Here is a 27,283-nt window from a genome sequence, read left to right on the forward strand (position 1 = left end):
ACTCTCCCTCTCACTCTACCTGCCGCCACTCTCCCTCTCTCTCTTAGATAAAGAAATAGATCTTAAAAAGAAAAAAAAATTAGACTTTCTAAATTTATTATCCTTTTTAATTCCTGAAATCCATCTGGATATCATAGGCTGTATCACTTTCATTGGCTTTAGTAATCTAACTTTTTTTAACCATATAATCCTATACCAAAGAATTCCCAATGTGCTCTAGAGTGAGACTCCTAAATGGTCCATGATTAGCTCTAAAGGAGAATGTGAAATAGAATTTCAACCCTTTATTCCCAGAAAGCAATGTAAGGGTCTCCTTGCTATCTCTAGTCAGATTTCAAAATGTATATTCTTGGGGAAGAAATGTTACAATTATCATTGATACTGCATTCTGAGTATGTCCTAGGACAAACAGGGTATTTTAGATGATACTGGGTGTATGCCTCACTGGGAGGTACTATAATACTGTTGTTAAGTGCTCTGCCTTTAGTAGCAGACATTTCAGATTCCACCTACCTATTATCACCTGTCTGATCATAAACAGTCTAAATTTCTACATCTCTAAAATAATAATGTTACCTAACTCATAGATAGCTGTACAGAAAAATTAAGATAATGCTTATAAAGTAGTTTACATTGTCCTTCTCCTCTTAATAAATTATAGATCTTTATTATTTACCAAGTATAATTTCTATTGTTGGAAACTGGATTTTTAATTTTAAAAGGTAGTTAAAATAAACCTTTTTTAATATTATTAATTTATTGATGGAAGACTACTTCATTGTTACTGTGTTTCCTTTGTTAAAAACAAGAATTGAACTAGTCTTACGTTCTAACTCATTTTTCATATAAAAACACAGAAGAATGAATTAATAATACTTGGCATTAGTGTATTTTATTTTAACTCAAGGAACAGAATATATGTACTCATTTCTGCCTTAGAAAACTTTGTGAGAAATACTCTATAAGCATGTGCTTTACAGTGTCCAAACCTACTTATATTCATTTTGTAAAGGTTCTTTCAGCAGTATTATAAATTCTCTGGGTATTATTTTTTATTAATATACAGTCCTGAAAAGAATCATAGATTACCCTAAGGCTTATGTCTTTTCAAAAATGTATATTTTACTGTTAAACATACATTGCATGCTGAGCTATAATAAAACCCAACATTATTCTTTACAACTTAACAACCAAGGAAAGGCTTTTCACTAAAATTGGAAAGAATTTAGAGAGTGTCTTAGGAATTAACATATTATATTATGTTTTGGGTAAAAGAGAGGTGAATCAGTCTTACAGAGCATTGGGTTGTACTAATGTGATTATTGAATCTTTGTGTTTCATTTTAGGTTCTTCTGCACAATGAGGGCAAGAGAGGTAGAAATTGGAAAATAAAGGTTTTTTTAAAAATTTTTTTCAAAAACCATTCAAAAATTCTCACAGGACAGTTTTTCTGATGTATAATACTACCTAAAACAGGGAATCATTATGTTTTTAAATGCCCTAATTCTCTATATGCATTTTTTTCAAAATATAATGTCTGCAAAAGAGATATACAATGGAAATCTTCCGAGCTCTATGTATGTGAAAGTTTGGTTATAAAAGATTGTTTCCATAAAGACACAAGCTTAAAAATAAGCTTTATTTTTTTTAGGTAAAACATGATAGGCATTTAAAGTTTCTGACTTTCTGGCCCATTGAACTGATCACCTGTTTGATTTCAGTAACTCAGAAAAACAACCTATTCATTACTTGCAACTGGCATCAGGGAAGCTGGGTGGGTCCCAAAGGAAAACTGTCTATTTTCTTGCCCATGAACTTCTCAAGAACTTCTCCTCTTTTAGTTGTACAACAAAAAAGTGACAAGAACATACAGGGACATCTAGTAGAGTTGTTAATAATAAAGCAAATATTCACTAAAGATAAAAGTGTTCAAGTCTGATCAGATAATCAAAAGCTTCCTAAAATGATTAATTTAGTCATATGAGAAAAAATATTCACATTTGGCTTTATCAATGAAATAATGAGAAAAAATATCTAAATCAGAAACTTATCACACTCCTAATCAGAGACAACACGGATAGAGAGGCAGGACTGACTACATAATTGTGTGGCCCAGTGCAAAATAAAAACACAACGTCCATTTTTCAAATATGGTTAAGAAATTTGAGAGAGAAATAACAGAGCCTTAAACCAAGCACAGAGCCCTTTTTAAGCATGGGTCCCTAGGTGACTGCATAAGTCACAAGCCTGTGAAAGCTTCTGTCTTGGTAGAAATCTCAATGGGCCTCAGAGGAGGATCCAATTTGAGGATTTTGGGTCATGACTGTCTCAACTGGACCTCAGTGAACCTCCAAGATTATTGAATATTGGCTTTCTCAAGATACCATTAAAATGAACTGTTGATGAGAGAAAGCTGAGCTTATTCTTACTGAAGCCTGGGAGCATACTACCTTGAGAGAGTCTTAGTACACTGAAGGGAGAAGAAAATGAAGTTGGAATTCTTATGTGCATTAGTCTAGTTTAGGATGGTTGTTCATCCAAGGTCTTTACTGGGGTTGGGTAGTAATTATGATACTATAATATTTGAAATTATAATAAATGAGAATTTTAAGGTGAGGACTCTGAAGAGTCTTGGGGAATCTACAGTCATTTAATACTATCAGTTGAAGAGATAAACTATTTATTGTTCATGTAAATGAGTTTTTCAGGAAGTACCAGGAATGAACAATGATGTTATTATAACTTTTCTCTTCCTGGACAAGAGTCTACTTTAACAGTAAGAACATGTTAATGAGGACAGAAATAGAGTAGAATATAGAATAATGTTAATGTAGTTATCTGTGTAGATAGTTTTGGTTTTCAAGGATAAGATCTATTTTACTAAAAAAATCATTATTAAACAGCAATTCCTTTCAATGTGGGTAAATGGTATAGTTCCTTGTGTCAAAATCAACATTGGAGAAAGTATAAAAAAAGAAAGGGAAACATCACTTCCAAGAGCTGGTTAAGAGAGAGAGAGAGAAGGAAAGAGAGGGAAAGAGAGAGAAAAAAGACAGAGGAGAGGAGAATCCCTTGGGACTGAAGACTATCTTGAACATTTGTCTTTCCCTTGATTCACTTGAGAATAATCATTGCCTCTTTGTTGTAGCAAAATAGCAGTAGTGACCTGACCCTACATTATATGAAAGGGGCGTCATAGTTCTCCTTCAGGGAGGGTTTAATTAACACATACGGGGACTGACAAGCTACATTTGAGCTTTTATCCCTCTATCCACTTTCAGTATCAAGTCCCTATGTTGGTTAATTTTAATTTTTTAAGACTGCCTCTCCCCATTCCTATTTTATGTTAAGGATTTAAGGGAGAATTCTTGACCAGTAGAGTTTGTGCCATCATGGCAGTAAGTGAGAGTAATTAACAGTCTTTCTCCGGTGTCTGAGCCTCTTTCTAGATTTATCAGGACAAATACAGAAGTGTGTATTGCTTTGACCTTTCTCTATTATAAATTTTTACAGAGTAGTTGATATCTCCAGAGAAAAAGAACCCAAAACTACCTTAAAAGACACAAGCTGAAATATATATATGTATATATGTAAATACATACAAGAGAGACATGTATGTATGTATACATTATGTATACATTTATGTATACATACATACATGTCAGTACGAAACATACACACATGCACATACATACACATATTTAGATATATACAGGAACATGATAGCAACATGAACCAAAAGCCATTCAAGAGGAACTATATAGAAGTTTTACTTAATAAAACCTATAAAGTTTAAAACAAAAAACCAAAAAAAAAAAAAACCCTAAGATGGAATACATGTCACCAAAGATCTAGCTAAATGTTGAAGGCAGAATGGAAAGATTAAAAAAATAGGCAATAAAAAAGAAAATCTAAGATCAGGTGTTTGGAAATATAAGAGCCAATGTTGGGATAATAGAAATCCCCTAAGAATTCAAATAGGAAAAAAAAATTTGAAGAAATATTGAAGATACATCATTCAGAATTAAGAATTCTGTTTGAAAGTGTCCATCAAATGCCGAACGGGAAATAAAACAAATAACCACAACCTGTATATACTACAATGAAATCTGAAAATGTCTGAACAAAAGGGAAAATTTAAAGGATATATAAAGAAGTTTAACTCAGAGGAAAAGAATAAATTTAAAATAGACTTTCTTGACAAAAAGCATTGTACTCAAGAAGATAATGAAGTATTAAGTTCAGTTAATCACAGAAAATTATTTTGAACTTGCAATGTTACAGTCAGACAAATTTGTATTCAAGTGTAAGTGTTCTAAGTGTAAATGGCATAAACCAAAACATTTGCCATAGCAGAGAAAAATGTTCAAGGGTTGTCATTGTGATATGGTCTTTGAAGTTATCAATTCCAGGTAGCTTATGGATAGAGCATCAGAGAACTCTCAAAAGTATGAGCTGAAGGAAGAGGTGAAGAGCTGGGCATGCAGGAATTTGAGTCATAGGATGAGGGGTGGGGAGAATGGTAAATGCAAGAATACAAGAGGATAAAACTGACCTTTCACCATAACTGTTAGTCAGATTGCTTTTCTCTGTCCCTTTTGACGGCATCAACATTTCATTTGTTGTTGGTGTAGTGTTAACATAGTACTTTCTCTGTTATTACTGCTAATCTGATGCAAAACATCTCTCTTCTTTCCTTAATTGAGCCCTTTGCATGCTGAGCCAAACCTTTTTTCTATAAAATTTTATTGTTTGAGAGACAGAGAGAGAAAGAGAGCACCAGTCAGGGGAGAGGCATAGGGAGAGGGACAAGCAGACTCCCTGCTGAGTAGGGAGCCCCGTGCAAGGTTCTGTCCCAGGACCTCGAGATCACCACCTGAGCCGTCAGACGCTCAACCAACTGAGCCACCCAGGTGCCCCTTGCTGAACCAAACTTTAAACAGAGGAATTTAAAAAAAAAAAAAAATTCAAGATTTATTTATTTGACAGAGAAGGCATGCAAGAGAGAGCAAGTGGGGGGGGGAGGGGCAGAGGGAAAGAATATTTCAAGCTGACTTCCTCCAAGGAGGGAACCCCACACAGGGCTCGATCTAATGACTCATGAAATCATGGCCTGAGCTGAAACCAAGAGTCAGTGACTCAATTGTTTGAGATGCCCCAAAACAGAAGAAATTTTGAAACGTGTAATGAACTGCGAAGCTCTTGGATTCATTATTCTTTGCACCAAGGTCCCATGGATTTTCTTCAAAGTACTATTTCTAGAATTTTATTTGTTTTTGTCATTCTTCAATCTGACTGAGGATGCTGGAACTTGGCCATGGAGGACAGTATAAACATTAAAAAATAGCCATCTAGGAACCAAACTCAAATTTTGTATATCTTCCAAATAAACAGAAAGAAAAATGAAGGAAAGGGACCATATAGGTCAAGATATAAAATAATCAGCAGAACTCATTTTGCCAGTGTGAAATTGATAGAAAATTTACCATAAATCATATGACTTTAATTTTTCTTTTTCTTTTTTTGGTATGACTTTATTTTAACAAACACAGTGATACATCCTAGAATTATTATGATGTCATACAATTATAGATGACTATACTTCTGGAGTAATACTTGTAGTATAGAATACCTTTACGTAAAGCAGATACTGCAAGAATAATCAGAAATCCAAGGGCAGATAAATAGCTATAAATTTTAGCAGAAATGTCATCCCTGTTATTGGCAATAAAGACATCCAGCTGAGGTCTGGATTGATTTATTTATTGATTAAGTACTTTACACTGTTAATTGATTGACATTGGAAAGTCACGTCACCGATAGACCCAACTGGCACACAGGAGATGATTCTGGGAGATGATACAGAATTGTCACAAACAGTAACTTGTAAACAGATTGAATTTTTTAAGAGCTGTACACAGTACACTCAACATTTTTTTTTTTACATAAAGAATTTTATACTGTAGTGATGCATTCAAATATTACCAACATTTAATCCATAGTGACTAAATGATCCACAAAGACTATAAATATATGAATATAACTAAATGGGGATGGGCATACCTAATTTATGAACATGAAATGAGATGTGACTAAGAACGGAAGATTGATTTTTATTAAATGTACCAAAACTAGATCCCAAAAGATGTTTTTCCTTCCCTGCACTCACTCACTCACTCACTCTAGGAGGATTAGAGACTTAACTAATTTATATTCTCTTTACAAGCAAAAAAAAAAAAAAAAAGAAAAAAAAGAAAAAGAAGAGGAGATTGACATATACACGCCAGTGATTCTCTGAGCTTTACAAGCTGTTATTGATCGCCCGGATGTTAACAGGAGTTCTGTACGTATGCACTGCCTTGGACACTAAACAGAGGTAAAACAAGCCTCCTCCTCGAATTCTGGTTCAGAGCAATGTCAAGGATTTTACACACGCACCAAGAAAGTATGAAAAGTTCTATATACATAATGACGTTTTCTGCAGAGAGGTAAAACTAATTTGGATTTTTATGGTAGTTTTCGAGTAGAGCTGGGGTGAAGATTTTTATGCAGGACAGCCAAGGCGTTCATGATTTGAACGTCTTACCCGTGCCAGAGGTGGGAGCATCCAGGCTTTCCCAGATGTGGGGCAGAAGAGAAAGGGGTCATTGCAGGGCTCGAATCTGTCAGCCAACAAACATCAAATATGGAGTCGAACTCTTTATTACATGCCCTCTGTTTAATTACAAAAATTCTGACACAAACAATGTCAAATGGATTTCTTGAACTTGTTATATGCCGTATCACTTAAAAATGCCTATAATGGGAAATAGTTACTGCTTTTCCCAAACACATACAGCCAAGTGTGTTTTCTTCACATTTTAAAAATTTCTAATGCAATATAAACGCAAAAGCATTAAGTTCAGTTTTCTCCCTTTATAGAACATAAAACCTACAGGGAATAAGGTGATAAATAAATTATTAGTATTGAGGATAGGGTTAATTCATAGAGCTCCGTGATTTTTGACAGGTGTCGAGACCTACACCTCAGCTTCTCATATCTAATTTGGAAGCAATACTCTGTCAGTAATTACTTCCCCTTGTTATATTGAGCTTCAAATATACATGTGAAGCTATTTTAGTAATGTAATGTGTGGTATAAATAAAAGTGATGTCATCTTTATACAATTTTAACATATCTATAAATTTGTTAAATGTTCATAGATTAATTTTGTCTTCAAAATATTTGGTAGAACTAAGGAAAAGGAACCTAAGAAGAATTTGTTCATTTTGCATTTACTCTACCTTTATTTTATCTTCAATGTAGCCATCAGAGAACATGTCTAAACAACAACAACAAAAAAAGCAGATCTCAAAAGCTAGACTACTCTTACACATTAATCAACACTTAAGACTGCCAATAATTGTGTCATATCACGGGTTATTCTTGATTAGTTATTCTAACACTCAAAGGAGAAAGTTTAATAACTTGAAAGACTAGGAAAATTGTGTTTACTAATCCCAAACTCAATAATTACAATTTTCATATGATTGAAAATATGTAGTTGAGTACTGTGCAAAAAGGAGACATGCTCCCTAGGAAGAGAGAATCCAACATTTTCTACTTACTATCCAGAAGGTGCAGTTTCTTATGAGTTAAGTTACATATTAGGACAAGTAACTGCTTCTTCTTTTTTTTATTTTATTTTATTTACTTATTCGAGAGAAAAACACACAGCATGAGCAGAGGAAGGGGCAGAGGAAGAGGGAGAAGCAGACTCTCCGCTGAACGGGGAGCCCATACAGGGCTTCATCCCAGGATCCTGGGATCATGACCTGAGTTGAAAGCAGACACTTAACTGACTGATCCATCCAGGTGCCCCAAGGACAAGTAACTTCTCATAAGACTGCAACACTCATCTAACGAGCCTGCTTTTATTTGTCCAACTTTGTCCATATACTTAAGTAAAAATGTATTTTTCTGAATTAGTCTTATCTGTGAAACTGTAAAATATAAACTGCAATACCTGTCAACAGGTGTTAAAATAATACATTGTTTCACTTCTAAAAGAACAAAGTGCTTATTTGGAAATGCTAATACCTAATTTTCAGATATTTTGAAGGTTATGTAGCTTAAGGAGAATCTATTATAACATGTCATCTTTGAAATCATTCATTTTCATAACACACTTGTACTTAAATACAGAATTTGAATAATCATTATTTGAAAAGCTTAAAATGTTGTTATTATATGAATTTTACTTGCAGTATATGGTTATGGTACACAACGAATGCCACTGCAAATGTTCTATGCATTTAAACATTCAGTAAAAATATCTCCTCAACTGTTTTAATTACAAGTATAAATAGTATTCAAATATCCATATGTTTATACACTGTATAGTCAGTACATATACTTAAAGCAACTGCATTGTTCTTGCTAAGCGTTTCTCCTTATTTTTGAAATTGATTTTCTTTGCAAAGGAAAAATGTGAAGCTCACTTGGAGAAAATCTATGCCTTGGGGCATTTTATAATGAATGACTTGGCTTTTTTTGTGAAGTGCTTGTACTATTTTGAGAAATGGATATACAGTAGGATGGTTACCAGCAGTTTGCTTTGTTGTAATTTCTGAAAAGCAGCTTGCTGTGTTTCAGAGAATAATTGATTTTTTAAAATAGTACTCTCTTAGCTAAGGACTTATTTTATATCATTTTTCTTATTGCTTTTAAAAAAACAGATGTTTAATTACATATTGCAGTAGTACACACAATTAAATTACATAGATGTATTTTTTTCATTTTAGTGTAACATTTTTTTAAATAAAGAGAAAATCAAATATTAACGATGAATATCTTTAGCATAGATTAAGATATTCAGGTCAAGTATTCTCAGTTACAGTGTTCCATAAACAAGGTAATTGAGCATACATGAAGCTGTGTGTCACTATTATTCTGCAAATATTTATGAATATTTCCCTGACTACCTATATCAGTTACTGAAAACCAAAGATTTGATCAATGATCCTTCCTGCCATTACTGTTTCTTTTTTTTTTTTCTCTTTTTTTCTCCTACCATTCTTTTTTGGTTGTTTTCCTACCCCCCCATTCATTTTTCATTCTTTAATTTGTTGTTCGATAGGTAAATCTTCATTTCTGTTGTGCTTTCATCAAACTGTATACCAAAAATACAGGAATTAGATCTAAAAAATTATTTACAAGGGGAAAATTGGTTTAATTAGTAAAACCTGTGTCCACAGAAATCACCAACTCATAGACTTAAAGTAATGTCATTTCTCTTTTTCTGAGGACTCCTACTTCTTTTACCCACAGTTGGCAATTTCATTTAACTAATTTTCTATGCTAGGCTTCATCTCTAATAGAGTTCTAGAAAAAATTTATATTACTTGATTCATCTTTATGGATATCTTTCCCTTATTTTATGATTTCTGTGGGATTACAGAAGTTGCTGTTTTTGGTCAAGTTATCCCATGACAAATGAAGATGTTGTCACTTAGTGTACTCTTTAATTTATAATGGATAAAGGTGCTAATTTTTTAAAAAAATTTCCATTAGTCTTCACATTACTTCAGAGTCTATTCCAGAGTTAGCTCTAATTTAATGGCATATAATTCTGTATTAGGAAGTTATGTGAAATAACTGACAAAAATATTATACAAATCTCTAACATTAAAATATCACAGTTCTTACCTTTAATTACATTTATGGCCCTCAAAATATATTGAGATATTTTACATACATTAAAAAAATGTTTTATCGACCTAGTTGCATTCAAATTTTATGTATAGTCAACTATGTCAACTCTTTGACATAGTCTATCCAATATAAGTAATTATATCATTAATTCTCAAATTATGAGATTACAAGGATCAAAAGGTTTTACTCCATTAGCTAATACACATAGGATATTAGAAATCATATACAGAGAGGTCCTGGTAGTCCAATTAAGCTTTTGTGCAGATAAGGAGAATGAAGAGTAAAACAGATTAAATGATTTACCTATGATGTTTTAAAATCTACATTAACTTCTAACTTCATGGATAACAAATGACTAAGTATACATTTCATTTACTTTCATGCATATTTAGAAAAACAAATGAACATTAAAATACATTTTCATCAAAATTGGGTCTGACAGACATTTACATAAATAATTATTACTATCTTACAAAATATATAATTCTAAACATTGTTTTCTGAAAGGTGGTAAATTGTTTCTGTATTCATGATCTTCTCGTATGTACAATTCATGCTGGTTTATAAAGATTAAAAAAATATTTTTTTATTTCTCTAGGGATTTATAGTTTTTAAAACATTTAAATTATATAGTATTATTTAATGATGCATTATCTTTCCCACTCTACAGATGAAGAATACAAACTGCAAAATACTTTAAAAATATATCTCCAAAACAGGAAATAATAATCAATGTCTCTCTTATAATCCACCATGCTCTCTACAATGCATTGTGCATGTAAATAATTCAGAAAATATAAGCTATTCTGTTTATGACTTTTAAAATATTAGATATCTTATTTTTATAAATATTCCCTGGAAATAAAAGCTTCCACCTCTGTTTCTGACTATTTTCAGTAACCCTTATTTACCACTGTTAAGTTTTCCACACTAGGAAGTTACATACATAAATTAATAGTCTGTAGAACCAAAATTAAACCCTCTTTTTAAAAAAAGACAACACTGGACAATTTGGGAAAGATAGTGGTGTAGGAAGTGCCAAGAAACTGTTTCCTCACCTAGACAAAAATTGCACTGGTGGAATATGTTTTATGTAAATATGTTGGAACTCTGTAATGTATTGAAGGTTTGCAATTTCCGGAGAGAGACTTGGATGGTAAATAGCGGTCAATTTGTAATTTCAGTCAGTTTCAGTTCTTAGCACAGTAGGGCTACCCTTCCCCTAACCCCCAGCCCAATGGCAGACATCTGTGTATGTATTTCTGGAGTACCCAGCACATAGCTTGAAGGAGCTAAGTTGGGTTAAAAGGATCCTGTTCTTCAAATATCAGAGATCGGTGCTCTGATCATCAACTACTGATTCTGGTCACAGAAATACAGACAAAGAGGCTGGTGGCCATTTTTGTTATGCCTCCCCTGCAGTTAATTGTAAGCTCTCCCTCTTCTGGCTGAAAAAAATTGCAGGGGACTTAAAGGGTCAGCGCTCTTGCCTCCCCTTTTATTTATTTCCTTTTCCCCATTTTGGGAGCCAAAAATAAAGACTTGGACATTAAAAAACAACTGCATACATGAGGAAAATTAGAAAGTGAACCACGATGTCCTGGAAAAGACATGGGAGAGACCTGAAAAGACCTTAAATTTATACCCCAGGCTGATCATCAACACAGAGGTGGCCTTCAAGAATCAAAAACAATATCAAAAAGGAAAAAATGATGGGGAAGGCAGAGAATCTAATTTACAGAGTTACCACATTATTAGATGCAAATGTCTATTTTTCAACAACAACAAAAATCACAAGGAAATAGGAAAAAACAACATAAAAGACCGAAACAGAAAACTATGGCATAATCAAAGGAAAAAAAATAAATCAACAGAAACTGTCCTTGAAAAAGTTGTGAAGGCAGATTTATTAGACAAACACTTAAACCAAGGCCTTAAATATGCTCGAAGAACTAAAGTAAGATGTGGAAAAAGTCAGGAAAATGATGTATGAATAAATTGGAAATATCAAGAAGCTAAAAAAAAACCCCCAAACCTAAAAAAAAAAAGGCCAAAAAAAGAGTCTAGAGTTCAAATATATAGTAACTTAAGTGAAAAATTCACTAGAGGAATTCAAAGGTAAATTTGAGCAGGCAGAAGAATCAGTGAACTTGAAGACAGGACAATGAAGATGATCGAGGCTGCGGAACAGAAAATAAAAGATTGAAGAAAGACAAACAGAACCTAAGGAATCTGCGAAACCCTGGGCACACTGCTCTTGAACCCTCCTAAAGGCAGAGCTCTCTGTGCATTAGCACACTCTCTGTCTCTATTCTCAATCTCTCCGTGTGGCCCTTGGGCGTGTCTCATGTACCCTCCAGGATTTGTGATTAATAAACCTTGTTTCTTCAAAGTTTCTTAATGGTTGTTGCTGAGGTATTATCTTGCAATCATAAGAACCACAAAGGCCAGTCCATCCACAAAACTGGCTCTGGTTGAGGAAATGTCTGTGGGGTCTGCCGCAAGTAACATGGGTCCCAGTGAGCACCTGTCATTCCTGGCTGATAGCATTAGTAAAGATAGGCTGAGAACAATACAAAAAGCATAGATATGCATGATAACTCAGACTGCAGTGCAGGAAAATATGTGGGGACATGCAAATTTAGTGTCATAATAGACATATAATGCTACAAATTACACACGAACTGATATAATGTAAATTTAACATGGACTGTAATAAGTTAAACGGGCATATTGTAAATTCAAGAGTGACAATTAATGAAGAAAATAATTATAATTATTAAGTCAGTTAAGAGATAAAATGGAAAACCAGAAACTTCTCAACTAATCCAAAATAGGGAATGAAGAAATTATGAATACAGAAAACAATAAATAGAAAACACATCAAGAGTTGATTATATTTAAACTTAACCATCTTGAGTATTTTTTTATTGATCGTTATATTAAATGTAAATTGATTAACCAATTAAAATGTGGAGATTTTCATGGTGGATAAAAAAGTAAAACAACTATATTTTGTATACAAATTGGTTGATAAAGTTATCTAAGCTTTCTATCAAGCATTAAGATATGCTTTTTTGACTGCTTCTTCAACTAATTACTGAGAAAGGCATGATAATACCACCAACTATAATTTTAAATATGTCTTATTTTCCTTTTGTGTGTTTTTCTTCCTTTATTTTGAATATATGTTCATAAGTATATACATATGCATATACATACATTTATATAATTGTGTCTTCTTGATGAATGCACTTTTTGTCATTGTAATGTCTTTTCCCAAATATTACTGTGTATAATATTAATAAAGCTCTTTCAGTTTTCTTACCATTGTCATTTAGTATTTGCATTTTTCCCATCTCTTCACGTATTTATCTGAATTCTTATAAATTGGTTTGTTAAAATTCGTATTATTGATCAACTCTACTGTTTGGTTAGAGTTTTATTTCATTAGATTCTCTCTTTTTTTGTTTAATTTTCAGTATTTTTCCCAGTAAAATCATTAGTGGAATGTACTGTGGTATTTTAAATTTATATCCCAAAACAAGATGAATGGCTTCAATATATAAAAACCTTTTACAAGTTATGAAAATATACACAAACTGACATTACATGGAAATGAAAGGATTTCTTTAAAGAGAAAAAAATATATAAAGTATAAGTTACAGGAAAAGAAAAATCTTTTTAGTCTTAAAATATACAAATTAAGCAATAATGAGATGATATTCTCTCCCTACTTGACTTTAAAGAATAAATATTGAGTAAAGACAGTACTTCAAAGAAATGAGCAGTCTTTTATACATCTGGCTATACTGACCCCCGGTTCTAGAGCATTAATTGGCAACATATACCAAAGCTATAAAATTGAACATGAACTTTATATCAATATCTATTTTCACGAGTCCAAAAAATAAAATAAAATACACTAATAAGACTTAACAATATTCTTTTATTTATTCTTACAAGTCACTGACCTAAATATGTTGGTATAATTTTTAAGCTTTTAATACTGATAATTTTGGTTTTGCTACATGGTTTCATATTCTTCTTGATATGAACTCTTAAATATTGTAGCTTAGTTCAAGTTTTATTCCTTTTGTACAATGAATGCTTCTACGTGGCTATGGAAATACTTAAGGAATGTAAGCATTTGTTCTTCTTATAATCCTTATTGTAAGGATTATGAGTACCATGGTTGTGATCACTGAATTTAACTTGGGGAGACAAAGCTAAAAGAAAATTTCTTATGTAATGTTGATCATTATGGCTTGTATCAAGTCAAATTCTGGGGAAATATTCAGAGATGGATAGTATGTGACTGGTACTTTTTAGATCCCTGAATCGTGGATACCGAAATGTCATGTATTTGTGGCATACATTTTTAAAAACATATATATCATATATATAAATTCATGTTAAAAATCAAAGGATTTGCAAAGATGAATAAAAAATTCAAAAAATCCTTTGAAGTTCTCCTTACCAATAAATTCCATATATATTTAGAAGATAAATAATTTATATTATATATATATAATACTTTGCATTTTCTTACATAACATTTCAGATTAAGTGTACAGCAAATTGTTTTCTAACTAGGAAACAAAGGTTCAAGATCACAAAACTCACTGCTACCCCCATCAATTTCCTCAATAAAGAATGCCAGGTTGAATTTCTACTGCATGAAATTCTGAAAATAAAGGAGCTTGGTTTTAGAAAAGGATGCCAAAAACTAAAATAATAGGTACAGTGAAGTAGAAAAGCCATAGTCCTGTTTAAAAAAAATTACTCAAGAAATTAAGCCATCTTTAATACATATAAATGAGGATATCAGTTAGATGTTTTAAGTAAGAAATAAAATATTTTGATAATAGTGGCTCACACAAACTTTGTACAAAAATGATAATAGGAATTGTGATCATGGTAGAGAACTCAATTGCCTAAAAATAAATACATTGAATAATTGGAGTAATGGTGATAAAATTTAGTATGTTTCCTCTTTAAATTCCAGGCACATCTTCAACAGTTTTTGTCAGAACCACTGAAACCTTCAAATCAAGCCTAATGCAACGTCATATCTTAGTGCATTCTGCCATTATCCATCTATATACTACCTGAATTTATTAATTTAGAATTTTTTTCAAAAAATCATAATTTAAGTGGGCTGACTTAAAAAAATCCTATTATTTTGGCATCTTGAGTAACAACCACATATATATTGATAAGGATCCATGAATCAAATCCTCAATGAATATGACATAACCTAGAAAATGGTTTCAATGCATTAATCTCAAACTTGAGATATTAAAATTATTTAGCCATGTACTTAGCACTTACTTTGTTGTTCTGATAATAGTGAAAACTTGACTATATGTATCTGCTGTCCGATTTATGTTCTCATCACTGATTGCCTGGATGGTTACAAAACTCCCTCTTTTTCCTCCACCCCAACACATGCTATCACTCTGAGATTTGGATAGAGCTGGTAAAAATGTGGGCATTTGAAATAGGCTGTCCCAACTTCTGGTTTCTGCTTCAGTTTAGTATAAAGAACTCGGAAGTTGTTACTCCCAAGCTTAAAATAAACAAAAGGCTGAACAAATTAATATTCAATTCTTCTAAATCCACCAGAGAACTGAGGTGACAGATAAACAAATGTCCTGAAAACTGAAAAAACTCAAATACAGAGAATCACAGCATACTTGGAGTAGAAGCCACTAGGGTCAGTAATGGGTAAGAACAGTCAGTAATTGACTGATACACGGAGGCCGGAGGCTGAGCCTGAATTAGCTTGAGAGTTAAAAACTCCTGGAGGAACAGGCATTTGGTTGCTTCCACATTTTCATGGGTGTTATTTCTAAGAGCCCATCAGCTTCTCATTTTGATGACTAGAGAAAAATTGCTTCTTGCTTTTAGTAGGTAGAGGAGAAAAGTAACCATATTGGTGTATGCCCAGAACATTCTGTTCTCAGTAGCAAATTCCTGCTCTCAGGGAAAGGTGCTTTACCAGAATCGAATATATTGTAAGAAAAGGGCAATTATATAACTTGAGGCTTTCTACCCTCTCTGCCACACATATGTAGAGGAAAAAGTGGTAAGAAACTCTTGCCCATTAAAAACTAAAATTTAATCAGGTGGTTATAGAATTCTTCCTCTCCCTAATACTTTGACACCTTATCAACAGTACTTCAGTATAACAATGGATTACAACTGGGAGAGCTGTTAGAAACAGAATTTATTTAAGAAGTTTCTAAAGAGGCCTAAAGGCAACAATGGAACCATAAATAAAGACATTAAAGGAAATGAAGCCTCTGACACCTAAAGCCACAATAAACACAGCCTAACTCAATATCAATATATTTATATGTTGAAAATAAATATAAAGCCTCACATTAAAAACATTTATCTCCTTTTCTATTAACCAATACTATGTCCAACTTTCAACAAAAAATTACAAGGCATGGCAAAATTCAAGGAAAACACAGTCAAAAGTGATAAAGCAAGCATTAGAAAGAAATACACTAGTATGTGGCAGAGATTTTCAAGTTATCAGACCTGGAATTTAAAATAACTATGATAATAGCTATACTCTCTACTGCAAATAGTAGATGACATTTAAGAACAGATGTGCAGTGTAAGCAGGGCAAAGGAAACTGAGAACAAATCAAAAGGGAAAGCTAGAAAGTAAACACCATAAAAGAAATGAAGAATTGATTTGATTGGCTCCTCAGCAGACAGGACACAGTTGTGGAAAAATCAGTGAATTTGAAGATATGGCAATAAAAGTGTCCAAAACTGACAGGCAAGAATAAAAATAAGAATGAAAGATCAAGTATGGAATATTCAACAAGTATGAGAAAAATTACAAGATGAGTAAAGTACACATAATATAAATATTAAAAGGAAAAGAGAGACTGGAGTAACAAATATTTGCAGTAATAATTGTTGAGAATTTTCCAAAATTGTAAACCAGTACTAAGCTACAAATTCAGGAACTTAGACAACACAAAGCAGAATTAAGACCAAAAATCTACACTAGGCATATCATAATCAAACTTTAGAAAAACCAAAGACAAAAAGAAAATCTTGAAAGAAGCTGGTGATCGGGGAGAGAGCTTGCCTACAGAGGACAATAATAATTACACTGGAATTCTTTTCAAAGTCATGCAAGCAAAAAGAGAGTGTAATAAACTAAAGTGCTGAAAGAAGAAAACTTACCAATTTAGGATTTTCTATGCAGTGAAATTATCCTTCAAATGTAAAAAAGAAAAATACTTTCTCAGACAAACAATAGACCAGCCTTGCAAGAAATGTTAAAATACTTTCTTCATAGAGCAGGAAAATAATATGTCAGAAACTCATATCTACATAAAAAAGAGAGCATTAGAGAAGGAATAAATACAAGTAAGATACATTTAAAATTTTTCTTCTAAGTTGCTCAAATAGATAAAAATTCAAAATGATAATAAAACAATGTATTAAGTGATTATAACTTATAGATAAGTGAAATGAATGACACCTAGTGAGTAAGGTATGGAAACATTCAGTTATAAGCTACCTATGCTCCCTGTGAAGTGGTATAGTGTTATTGGAAAGTGGGTTTAGATTAGTTGTAGATATGCATTGCAATATTTAGAAGCAATCGTTAAAATTATATTGATAAATCTATTTGATGTGCTAAGAGAGAAGAGAAAATAAAATCATATAAAATACTCATTTAAAACAAGAGAAAAAAACAAAAAGAATTCAATGGATAGAAAATGGTTATAAACATGGTGGATAGTAATCCAACAAATCAATAATCACTTTATTTTTTTTCTTTTTTCAAATTTTTATTTAATTCTAGTTCATTAACATATAGTGTAATATTGGTTTCAGGAGTAGAATGTAGCGATTCATCACTTACATACAACACTGAATGTTCAACACAACAAATGCCCTCTTTAATTCCCATCTCCCATTTAGCCCGTTCCCTGCCGATGTCCCCTCCATCAAATCTTAGTTTGTTCTCTATAGTTAAGAGTCTCTTATGGTTTGCCTCTCTCTCTCTTTCTCTCTCTCTCTTTGTTTTCCCTTCCCCTACCCTACATTCATCTATTTTGTTTCTTAAATTCCACATAGGAGTGAAATATGGTATTCATCTTTCTCCGACTTATTTTGCTTAGCATAATACACTCTAGCTCCAACCAGGTTGTTGTGAATGGCAAGATTTCATTCTTTTTGATGGCTGAGTAATATTCCGTGTATATATACCTCTTCATTAACCATTCATCAGTTGATGGACATTTAGGCTCTTTCCATTATTTGGCTATTATTGATAATGTTGCTACAAACATCAGGGTGAACGTGCCCCTTTGAATCAGTATTTTTGTATCCTTTGGATAAATACCTAGTAGTACAATTGTTGGGTCACAGGGTAGTTGTATTTTTAACTTTTTGAGGAACTTCCATATTGCTTTCCAGAGTGGCTGCACCAGTTTGCATTCCCACCAACAGTGCAAGAAGGTTTCCCTTTCTCTGCATCCTTGCCAACACCTGTTGTTTCCTGTGTTGTTAATTTTTGTCATTCTGATAGGTGTGAGGTGGTATCTCATTGTGGTTTTGATTTGTATTTTCCCCATGATGAGTGATGTTGAGCATCTTTTCATGTGTCTATCTGCCATCTGGATGTCTTCTTTGTAAACTGTCTATTCATGTCTTCTACCCATTTCTTAACTGGACTATTTGTTTTTTGGGTATTGAGTTTGCTAAATTCTTTATAGATTTTAGATACTAAACTTTCATCAGATATGTCATTTACAAATATTTTCTCCCACTTCATAGGCTGACTTTTAGTTTTGTTGGTTGTTTTCTTTATTGTGCAGAAGCTTTTTATCTTGATGAGTCCCAGTAGTTCATTTTTGCTTTTGTTTACCTTTGCCTCCAGAGATGTGTCTAGTAAGAGATTGCTACAGCCAAGGTCACAGACGTTGCTGCCCGTGTTCTCCTCTAGGATTTTGATGGTTTCCTGTCTCACATTTACGTCCTTCATGCATTTTGAATTTATTTTTGTGTATGATATAAGAAAGTGGTCCAGTTTCATTATTTTGCATGTTGCTTTCTAGTTTTCCCAACACCATTTGTTGAAGAGACTGTCCTTTTTCCATTGGATATTCTTTCCTGCTTTGTCAAGGATTAGTTGACCATAGCGTTGAGGGTCCATTTCTGGGTTCTCTATTCTGTTCCACTGATCTATGCATCTATTTTTGTGCCAGTACCATACTATGTTGATGACTACAGCTTTGTAATATAGTTTGAAAACTGGAATTGTGATGCCTCCTGCTTTGCTTTTCTTTTTCAAGATTGTGTTTGAGGGACAAGGCAAGCATAATGTCCTCTTAGTACTCTGTCATCTTAACTCCTCCAGCTCAAAAATCACTTTAAATGTAAATGGTCTAAATTCACCAATTAAAAAAAAAGTGGACAAAAAAACAAGACCCAACCATAGGACAGCCACTTAATTTTTTTTTAAATTTTTATTTAAATTCCAGCTAGTTACCATAAAGTATAATATTCATTTCAGGTATACAATATAGTGATTCATAAATTCCGTACAACACCCAGTTCTCATCACAACAAATGTACTCCCTAATCCCCATCACCTATTTAACCCATTACCCCCAACTCCCTTTGGTAACTATCAGTTTGTTCTCTATAGTTAAAGAGTATAGGACACCCACTTTAAATATAAAGACACAGACACATTAAAAGTAATATGAGACAAATATATGCCATTCTAATATTAACCATAAGAAATCTGAAGTTAGCTATTTTAATTCCAGACAAAGCAGGGAGACTTCAGAAAAACAAAAATTATCAGGGACAAAGAAGAACACTACATAATCAGAATTTTGTAAGGACATACCAGTCCTTAATGTGTATGCCTCTAACAACAGAGCATGAGAATACGTGAGACAAAAACTGATAGAGTTGTGTTGTGATCTAAACTGCTCCCTCATTTATATGTTGAAATCCTACCCCCAATACCTTAGAATGCAACAATACATTTTAAGATAAGGTCTTCAGAATTGCTATGTTATAATGAAGTCATTAGTGTGGGCTCTAATCCAATAGAACTGATGACTCTATAAGAAGAGGAGATTAGGACATGGACACACACAGAGGAAAGACCATGTGAAGACACAGGGAGAAGTTGCCACCTGTATGCCAAGGACATAGGCCACAGGAAAACAAACAAACAAAACAAACTAACAAATAAACAAGGCTGCCAATACCTTGATCTCAGACTTTCAGCCCCAGGACTGTGAGAAAGTAAATTTCTGTTGTTTAAGCCATTCACCTCTATGGTACTTTGCTATGCGAGCACAAACAAATTAATGCAAACTGCAAGGAGAAACAGTTAAATCCACTACTCTAGTTGGAGACTTTAACAGCCTTCTTTCAGTAATTGACAGATTCAGCAGCAGAAAAATCAGTGAGGATATAGTTGAACTGAACAGCACCATCAATCAACTGTACCTAATTGACATTTATAAACATTTCGTCCAACAACAGCAGAACACACATTCTTCTCAGGCTCATGTGAAACATTCACCAGGATAAACTACATTCTGGACTTCAGATACATCTTAACAAATTAAAAAAAAATAGAAACCATACCAAGAATACTCTCAGAACACAGTGGAATTAAATTTGAAATAAATAGCAGAAAGACACCTGGAAAATCCTAAAATATTTGGAGAATAAGCAACACACTTCTAAATAGCATATAGATAAAATAAGTTTGAAGAGAAACTAAGAAATAGACAGTCGTAAATCCAGACCACCAGTTTTACCAAGTATGGCATGGAAAATCTATTTAAATTAGTGGATCTTCAGTTTCCATAACTGAAGAAAGAAATGACATTTTTCTTTCAGGTTGGGAGAAGTGATTAGAGATAATGAACTTAATTCAACTTAAAGTTTGAATTCTTTTTAGATAGCCAATCAATGACAGCTTTTATTAATGTAACACCTTAAACATATTATTTACTTATTCTTGTACATGACCGAGAAGGGGGTCATGAGAACCCCCAATTTGTGGCCAAGTCACACAAAAATGTAGGTGATGTGGGATTCACTATTTGTGATAGGTATCTAAAGTAGGAGCCAGTCTGTGCCAATGCTGCATAGTTAGTGCCGTAATTGAATTGTAGGACACTTTGTTGGTGTCTGGAGAGTTATTTGGTTGCTTGGTGTGGAACATTGTTGGCATTTGGTGTCAGAAGTGAAGTATTGAGTACCGAATAACCAAACACAGGTGTTTTTCCTTTTAGTGACACAGTGTTCAACAATAATAGGCACTCAATAAATGTCAAAGGGATGTTGAATTATAAATTAAAAATATATTTCTTGTATCCAAAGTTTCTGTAAAAGTGAAAATTTTGAAAGAAAAATATTTCTATTGAGTTTCATAATACGACAATGGAAGAAAGTCATTATCCAATTTACCAACATAATAAATGCTTCATCCCATCCATTCATTCATGCCCTATTTTAAGCTCTGGGAGATAGAGCAATGAACAAAATACTGAAATTCATGCCCTCATGGAGCTTATATTCTCATATACATGGACACACATCTAATAAGTCTCTAAATGACATAAAGTTAAGTGGTTTCATGTGCTATTGAAATGTTAATACCTAAAAGAATCCTTGCCTAATCCTTAGACTGAGGTGTCTATCACATGCTGTCAAATAATACTGCATAGCTTTTCTTCCTAGCTTTTACCAAATTACATTTTAATTGTGTAATTATTTTAATATATGCCTCACCCATTAAAATTTAGACCCCATGAGAGTGGAAGTCAAGAGTGTCACTTAAAAAAATTTTTTTATACAATGTCTCTTTTACAGTAACAACCACAGAAACATTCACTCAAGAAGTGAATGAATGAATGAATGAATAAATGAATGAATGAAATGGTGGCTCTATTTAGTCTTCAATTCTGCGAGCTTAGAATAATTAATGAAGGATTGTATAAGGTAAAGCCAAGACTAAGAACAATTACATAATTTGTTCAAACATTTGTATGATAACATTAACAAGAAAACTTGGCTCTTCTGAATATAAATACAATTAATTTTTCCCATACCACTTAGACAAGCTGTGTTACAGAAATGCCAAAATTTAAATCAAATTCTAGCAAACTATGTATATTATATTGCAGGTAAAGCAGTAGAAAATCAATGAACTGCATTAAAAAATCACAGCTCTTAGGATGCCGGGGTGGCTCAGTTGGCTAAATGTCCAACTCTTGATTTCAACTCAGGTCATGATCTCAGGGTGGTGAGATCTAGCCCTGTGTTGGGTTCCACACTTAGCAGGGAGTCTGCTTGAGATTTTCTCTCTCTCTTCCTGCCCCTCCCCCTACTCCAGTGCAGCAGGCACACACTCTCTCTCTAAAATCAATCAATCAATCTTAAAACAATCCCTGTTCTTGCAAGAGTATAACATACTATCAGCAACCTCACTAAAGACTCTATCATAGTATTTTTTAAAGTATATTGTTCCGATAATAATAGTATCTTAAACATATCAATAGGTTTGGAAATACTTAACCAGAAAAGGACACTTCAGTTCCTCCCCCCTTTCCCCCCAAGAAAAACAGTGAAAAAGTGTACAAATGCTAAAGGAACTTTGAATTTCGAGTTCCATGTAAGATGTGAGGTAATGCTAGTCTGATAATCTTATGTATATAACCTTAAGCAGATGAGACACAGTCCAGGAGAGTTAATCATTCCTCAGTTTCCATTGCCTGAATTTATGCTTTTACTTTCTGCGTGCTATCATCACAGGATGCCAGTCTCTACATTTTTCTCTTGTATATTGTTTGGTCTATTTTTAATCTGGTCTTTTGCTGCCTCAAGTTTATATCTTTATGCATATAAAGAATGAAAATAGCTGAATATATTTATTATTTCTATTGATTGAAAATATGCTAATTAATTTCAGTAATATTAGGCCCTAGATCTATTGGTTAGTCCAGCATTTACCAAAAACATTCCTTATCTAAGAAGTATAGTAAGCATACTGTCAATATTCATACAAATATGAAGAAAAAGTCATTTTGAATTTACATGAGGAATCTGGGCATTATTTTTGGTGATATCTGGTATAATATTTTTGGTAATTATGGTCACTAACATTTATGAAATATAAATCAATAGAAATGCAAACATTTCCTCTGAAAAATTTGCAAAACAGAAATGACTGTTTTGTCTGTTTCATTCCACCAGAGTGTAAACTAAGGGAGAGCAAGGATATTTTCTGTTTAATTTATTCTTCTAGCATTGAGAACAATCCCAAGCTTGTAAGAGGTACTACATTTTTTTTGTTCTTTCTAATGAAAGAACATTAGATGACTTCCTATAGCTTAGCAAGATGAAGAGTCATTTGTATAGCCATTGTTTTAGCTAAAACAAACAAAATAATGATAGATGCATTATTCAGAATGCATCATCTTATTGAATTAAGAAGTGAAATTTTGTAAGCCCACATTTCAATTCGTCAAAACTGAATGAAACAATGTGACTGTGTGTTTTAGCAAGCTAAAATACAAGCATTTAAGTTCAGCTGCCTGCTAATGAGGTGCACTGCAAAGAAAGCAGCGGGTTGCAGGATGTGTATTAACCAGCGAACTAATAAAAGAAGAGCAACTTTAATTTTTTAATTAGATTGAGGTGAAGGTATAGACTTAGATTAATTTATAATAATTTATAATATATAATATATAATAATTCATAATTTATTACAAATTATAATATATAATAAATATGATATTTATTATAAATTATTTATAATATACTCCATTCTTTGTCACGAGTGACACATTTTTATTTTTAATTTTATTTTATTGTTCCGTTTGCCAACAATTCAATTTAAAGAAATAAAGGCTCTAGTCGTCACTGTCTTACAATTGAGCTTTTTACCAATCTGAAAAGTAACCTTTTTGTTTCAACATTATGTCTTGAGAAATGTTATTTATATAACTGCGAAATATCATTAAATTTGGCTAGTGTAGGAAAGAAAGAATTCTCATTAACTGTGTCTAGTGGTGGGTTTCCTGTGAAGCTGAGGATTGGGGCCCTTCACTTGCTTGAACCTCATCCAAGGTCCTGAGAGGGGCCCTACTGATATGTCCACATGGTCATCTGCTTTTGGAGAGGTAGAGAAAAAGGTATTTCCTTTTAAACTTGTAGATTTAACATTTTTGCAGTAATAATCTGATAGCATCTATATGGTAAAAATATTCCCAAGAACACTTCTATGACATTACAATTATCTGAAATTTCCACTATCACTGGTGTGTGTGTGTTTAAAGCTTTTACATGTATTTAATACATAGGCTGGCTTTGCACGTCATATCATGTAATACACACAGAATCATATGTGTGTGTTTCATATAAAAATGTCTATAAAAGTTATCTTCTATTACCTTTATTGTAGATCTTGTCCAACTGTGTTGGACACCACAGTTCGGAGACTCCTGCCATTTTTCATTTGCTCCTCATGGGCTTTAAATAAGATTCATATAATTTTCAAAGTTGAAAATATCTGCACAAGTCTAGTTGTACAACTTGAGTTTTCAATTTTTCACAGGAATTTTTTTTCTCTATCTATCCAGAATCCTTGGCAGAGATGGGTTTTTCCTTTTCTCTGTGTTATTACTGAAGATTTTTCACTTTCAAATCACTTTCTTTTGCTGAGAAAGAAGCCTCCCAGAACACCAGCTTAAGAAAAATCCTTACTTCCACTTCTCTGCTTCACATGGGACACAGTCAGGTTTCTTACTCTTGCATGACAAGGCCAATCCCAGTATGTCTATTTGGGTCAATTTTGTTTGAATTTGCCTTCTGATAATTGATGGAATTCAAACAATAGAATATAAATGCAAACTTAAAATTCACTTTCTATTTGGCAAAAATATCTCCCCAAATTGCGAGATTGTGCAGGTGTGAATATGTACTCACACACATATACACAATATTATTACTTTTTATATTATACTTTATAGACTAGAGTAATAATGATTTATTACATATGTTCTGGTCTTTTTATTTTTTATTTTTATTTTTTTAAAGGTTGTGTTTATTTATTTGACAGAGAGAGAGAGAGAGACACACACGGCACAATCGGGGGAGCAGCAGGCAGAGGGAGAAGGAGAAGCAGGCTCCCCGCTGAGCAGGGAGCAAAGGGGGGTTGGGGGTGGGGCTGCCCGGCTCAATCCCAGGACTCTGGGATCATGACCTGAGACAAAGGCAGATGCTTAGCCTAGTTTAGACTACTGAGCCACCTAGACACCCCCTGGTCTTTTTAAAGCAAACTTTTTTAGATGCAAGAAATATTTGTATGTGTGTCTGATGCATACTTTTTCAATATTGTATTTGCAAACATGATCAAAGTTTTTAGACTTTTGAAAATAAAGAGCAGACTTTGGGTTGTTTTGGATCAAAGATTTGATTTGCATTTAACTGTAAGCTATTTTTCCATCCTTTATACAAACATAGATTAGAATTTCAAATGAAAGTGAAGAGAAAAAAAGAACAAAATCCATAATGTCTCTTTCAGTTAAGTAAAAATACTAGAAAAAAATATCTATTTACTAGTGGCATTACAAGTAAAAACATCTGTGATAAGGTATATTATTATGGTTGATTGAGCCTAACAATATGAAGATCACTATTTATAGAATGAAAATAAAGTTTATGTGTTTCTGGGCTCCAAAAATGCTACCTTCAAGTATTAATATTTATCTTTAAAAATTACTTTTTACTTTTTATGAGAATAATTAATATTCAACTGTAACCTAGAAGTTTGTAGAATTATTTAATAAGCTTAAAATTCATGAAGTTTCCTTGAATAATGACTCTTCATAAAAAAGCTATGAGAAGGTTGAAAACAGCAAAGATTCAAGAATATGTGGAGAAGAATTCTAAGTGTGATAAGTAATTTGTTAAGTAAAAATAGTTCTTGGCAAAATAAGAATGACTTGATCTCATCTGTCATTCCATCTTTATTTATTTATTTATTTATTTATTTATTTATTTATTTAACTGTTTTCCAAGTTAATTGGTGCTCAGACTGACTTTGTTCTTTGAGTTGCCTGTTATAACGTGCAGAATGTCCCAGTCACCTAATTTCTCTTGTTACCCTCCCCGCAATTTGTCCTAGGTCACATTCCTTCAGGCCTTCTTGAATAGCAGGCTGCTTAATCTGGTAAAAGTGACCAAATGACAGAGTCATTCTTAACAAACATGACATCCACTTTTTTAAATAATAAACTTCAGGTTGTATAAACCGGATGATAGAAGTTAGTTTGGGATTTAAAGGAAAGGGGTAACAGAATGAAAGTATTCAGAAAGGAAGATACGTCAAATTCTGGACATTACAAGATAGGTCATTAACAGTCCACCTACCCTGACTATCAGCTTTATAGAAAACATTCTATATTTTCTTGAGTTGTAAAAGAATAATTTTAGTTTACTATATATTACAAATATCAGAAAATCTAAGCCCAGCTATCTCTAATAATGATGAATATTTTTTCATATTGAAAATCATCAAATATTCATGGGCTAGTATTTTGAGACACACCTATTTCTAAATTGATCAGGAGCAAGGGGAATGAGATGACATAAATGCCTGTCCAGTCATGGTTCATTTTTACAGCTGTGTTTGAGACTCATCTCATCTGAAGTCCATAACAGATATCTGAACAAAATTGGGATTACTTTACTTAAAAGGATAAGGAGAAGAGATCAATTGCTGGCTTAGCAACTATGATCTAAAGGAACCTCTGGTTCTTTTATCCTTCCCCCTTTCTAAGACTAAAAATACAAGCAGGTAAGCCAACAGGACAGTTATGTTTACAATTTTTATAGTTATTCTTCACTTTTAGCCAGTCCTCTGCACATTAAATAGTAAAAACTATGAAACAAAATATATCTGTCCATCTGTCCAGGCACGTCAGAAAACACGTAAATTCAACTAAATGTTATGAGTGATATGATGATAGATAGTATCTTTGGCTATGGTTCTATGTTTATTATAGGGTGAACCAACTGTTGTTTCATACATGATACATAGAGGCCTCATTCTGGATAAAATTATGACAAAATCACAATGTCCTACATTATTTTTTTTTAAAGATTTTTTTTATTTATTTATGTGACAGAGAGACAGCCAGCGAGAGAGGGAACACAAGCAGGGGGAGCGGAAGAGGAAGAAGCAGGCTCCCATCGGAGGAGCCTGATGTGGGACTCGATCCCGGAACGCCAGAATCACGCCCTGAGCCGAAGGCAGACGCTTAACGACTGCGCTACCCAGGCGCCCCAATGTCCTACGTTATTAACTAGATATTCCTTTCCCTTTTCTCTTTCTTTCACCTTAATTATCAAGCAAAATTATAGTGAATAAAATCTACATTCACGCCATTATCTCTAATATTTTAATTAATTAATTTTAATTCAATAAAAATTAATTCACATGTGCTGTGTGCAAGTTTCCATGCTACGTAGGTACCATGGGAATATGGATTAAATGAGTCACAA

Source organism: Ursus arctos, unplaced genomic scaffold (assembly GCF_023065955.2).
Source record: "Ursus arctos isolate Adak ecotype North America unplaced genomic scaffold, UrsArc2.0 scaffold_20, whole genome shotgun sequence".
Taxonomy (NCBI): Eukaryota; Metazoa; Chordata; class Mammalia; order Carnivora; family Ursidae; genus Ursus; species Ursus arctos.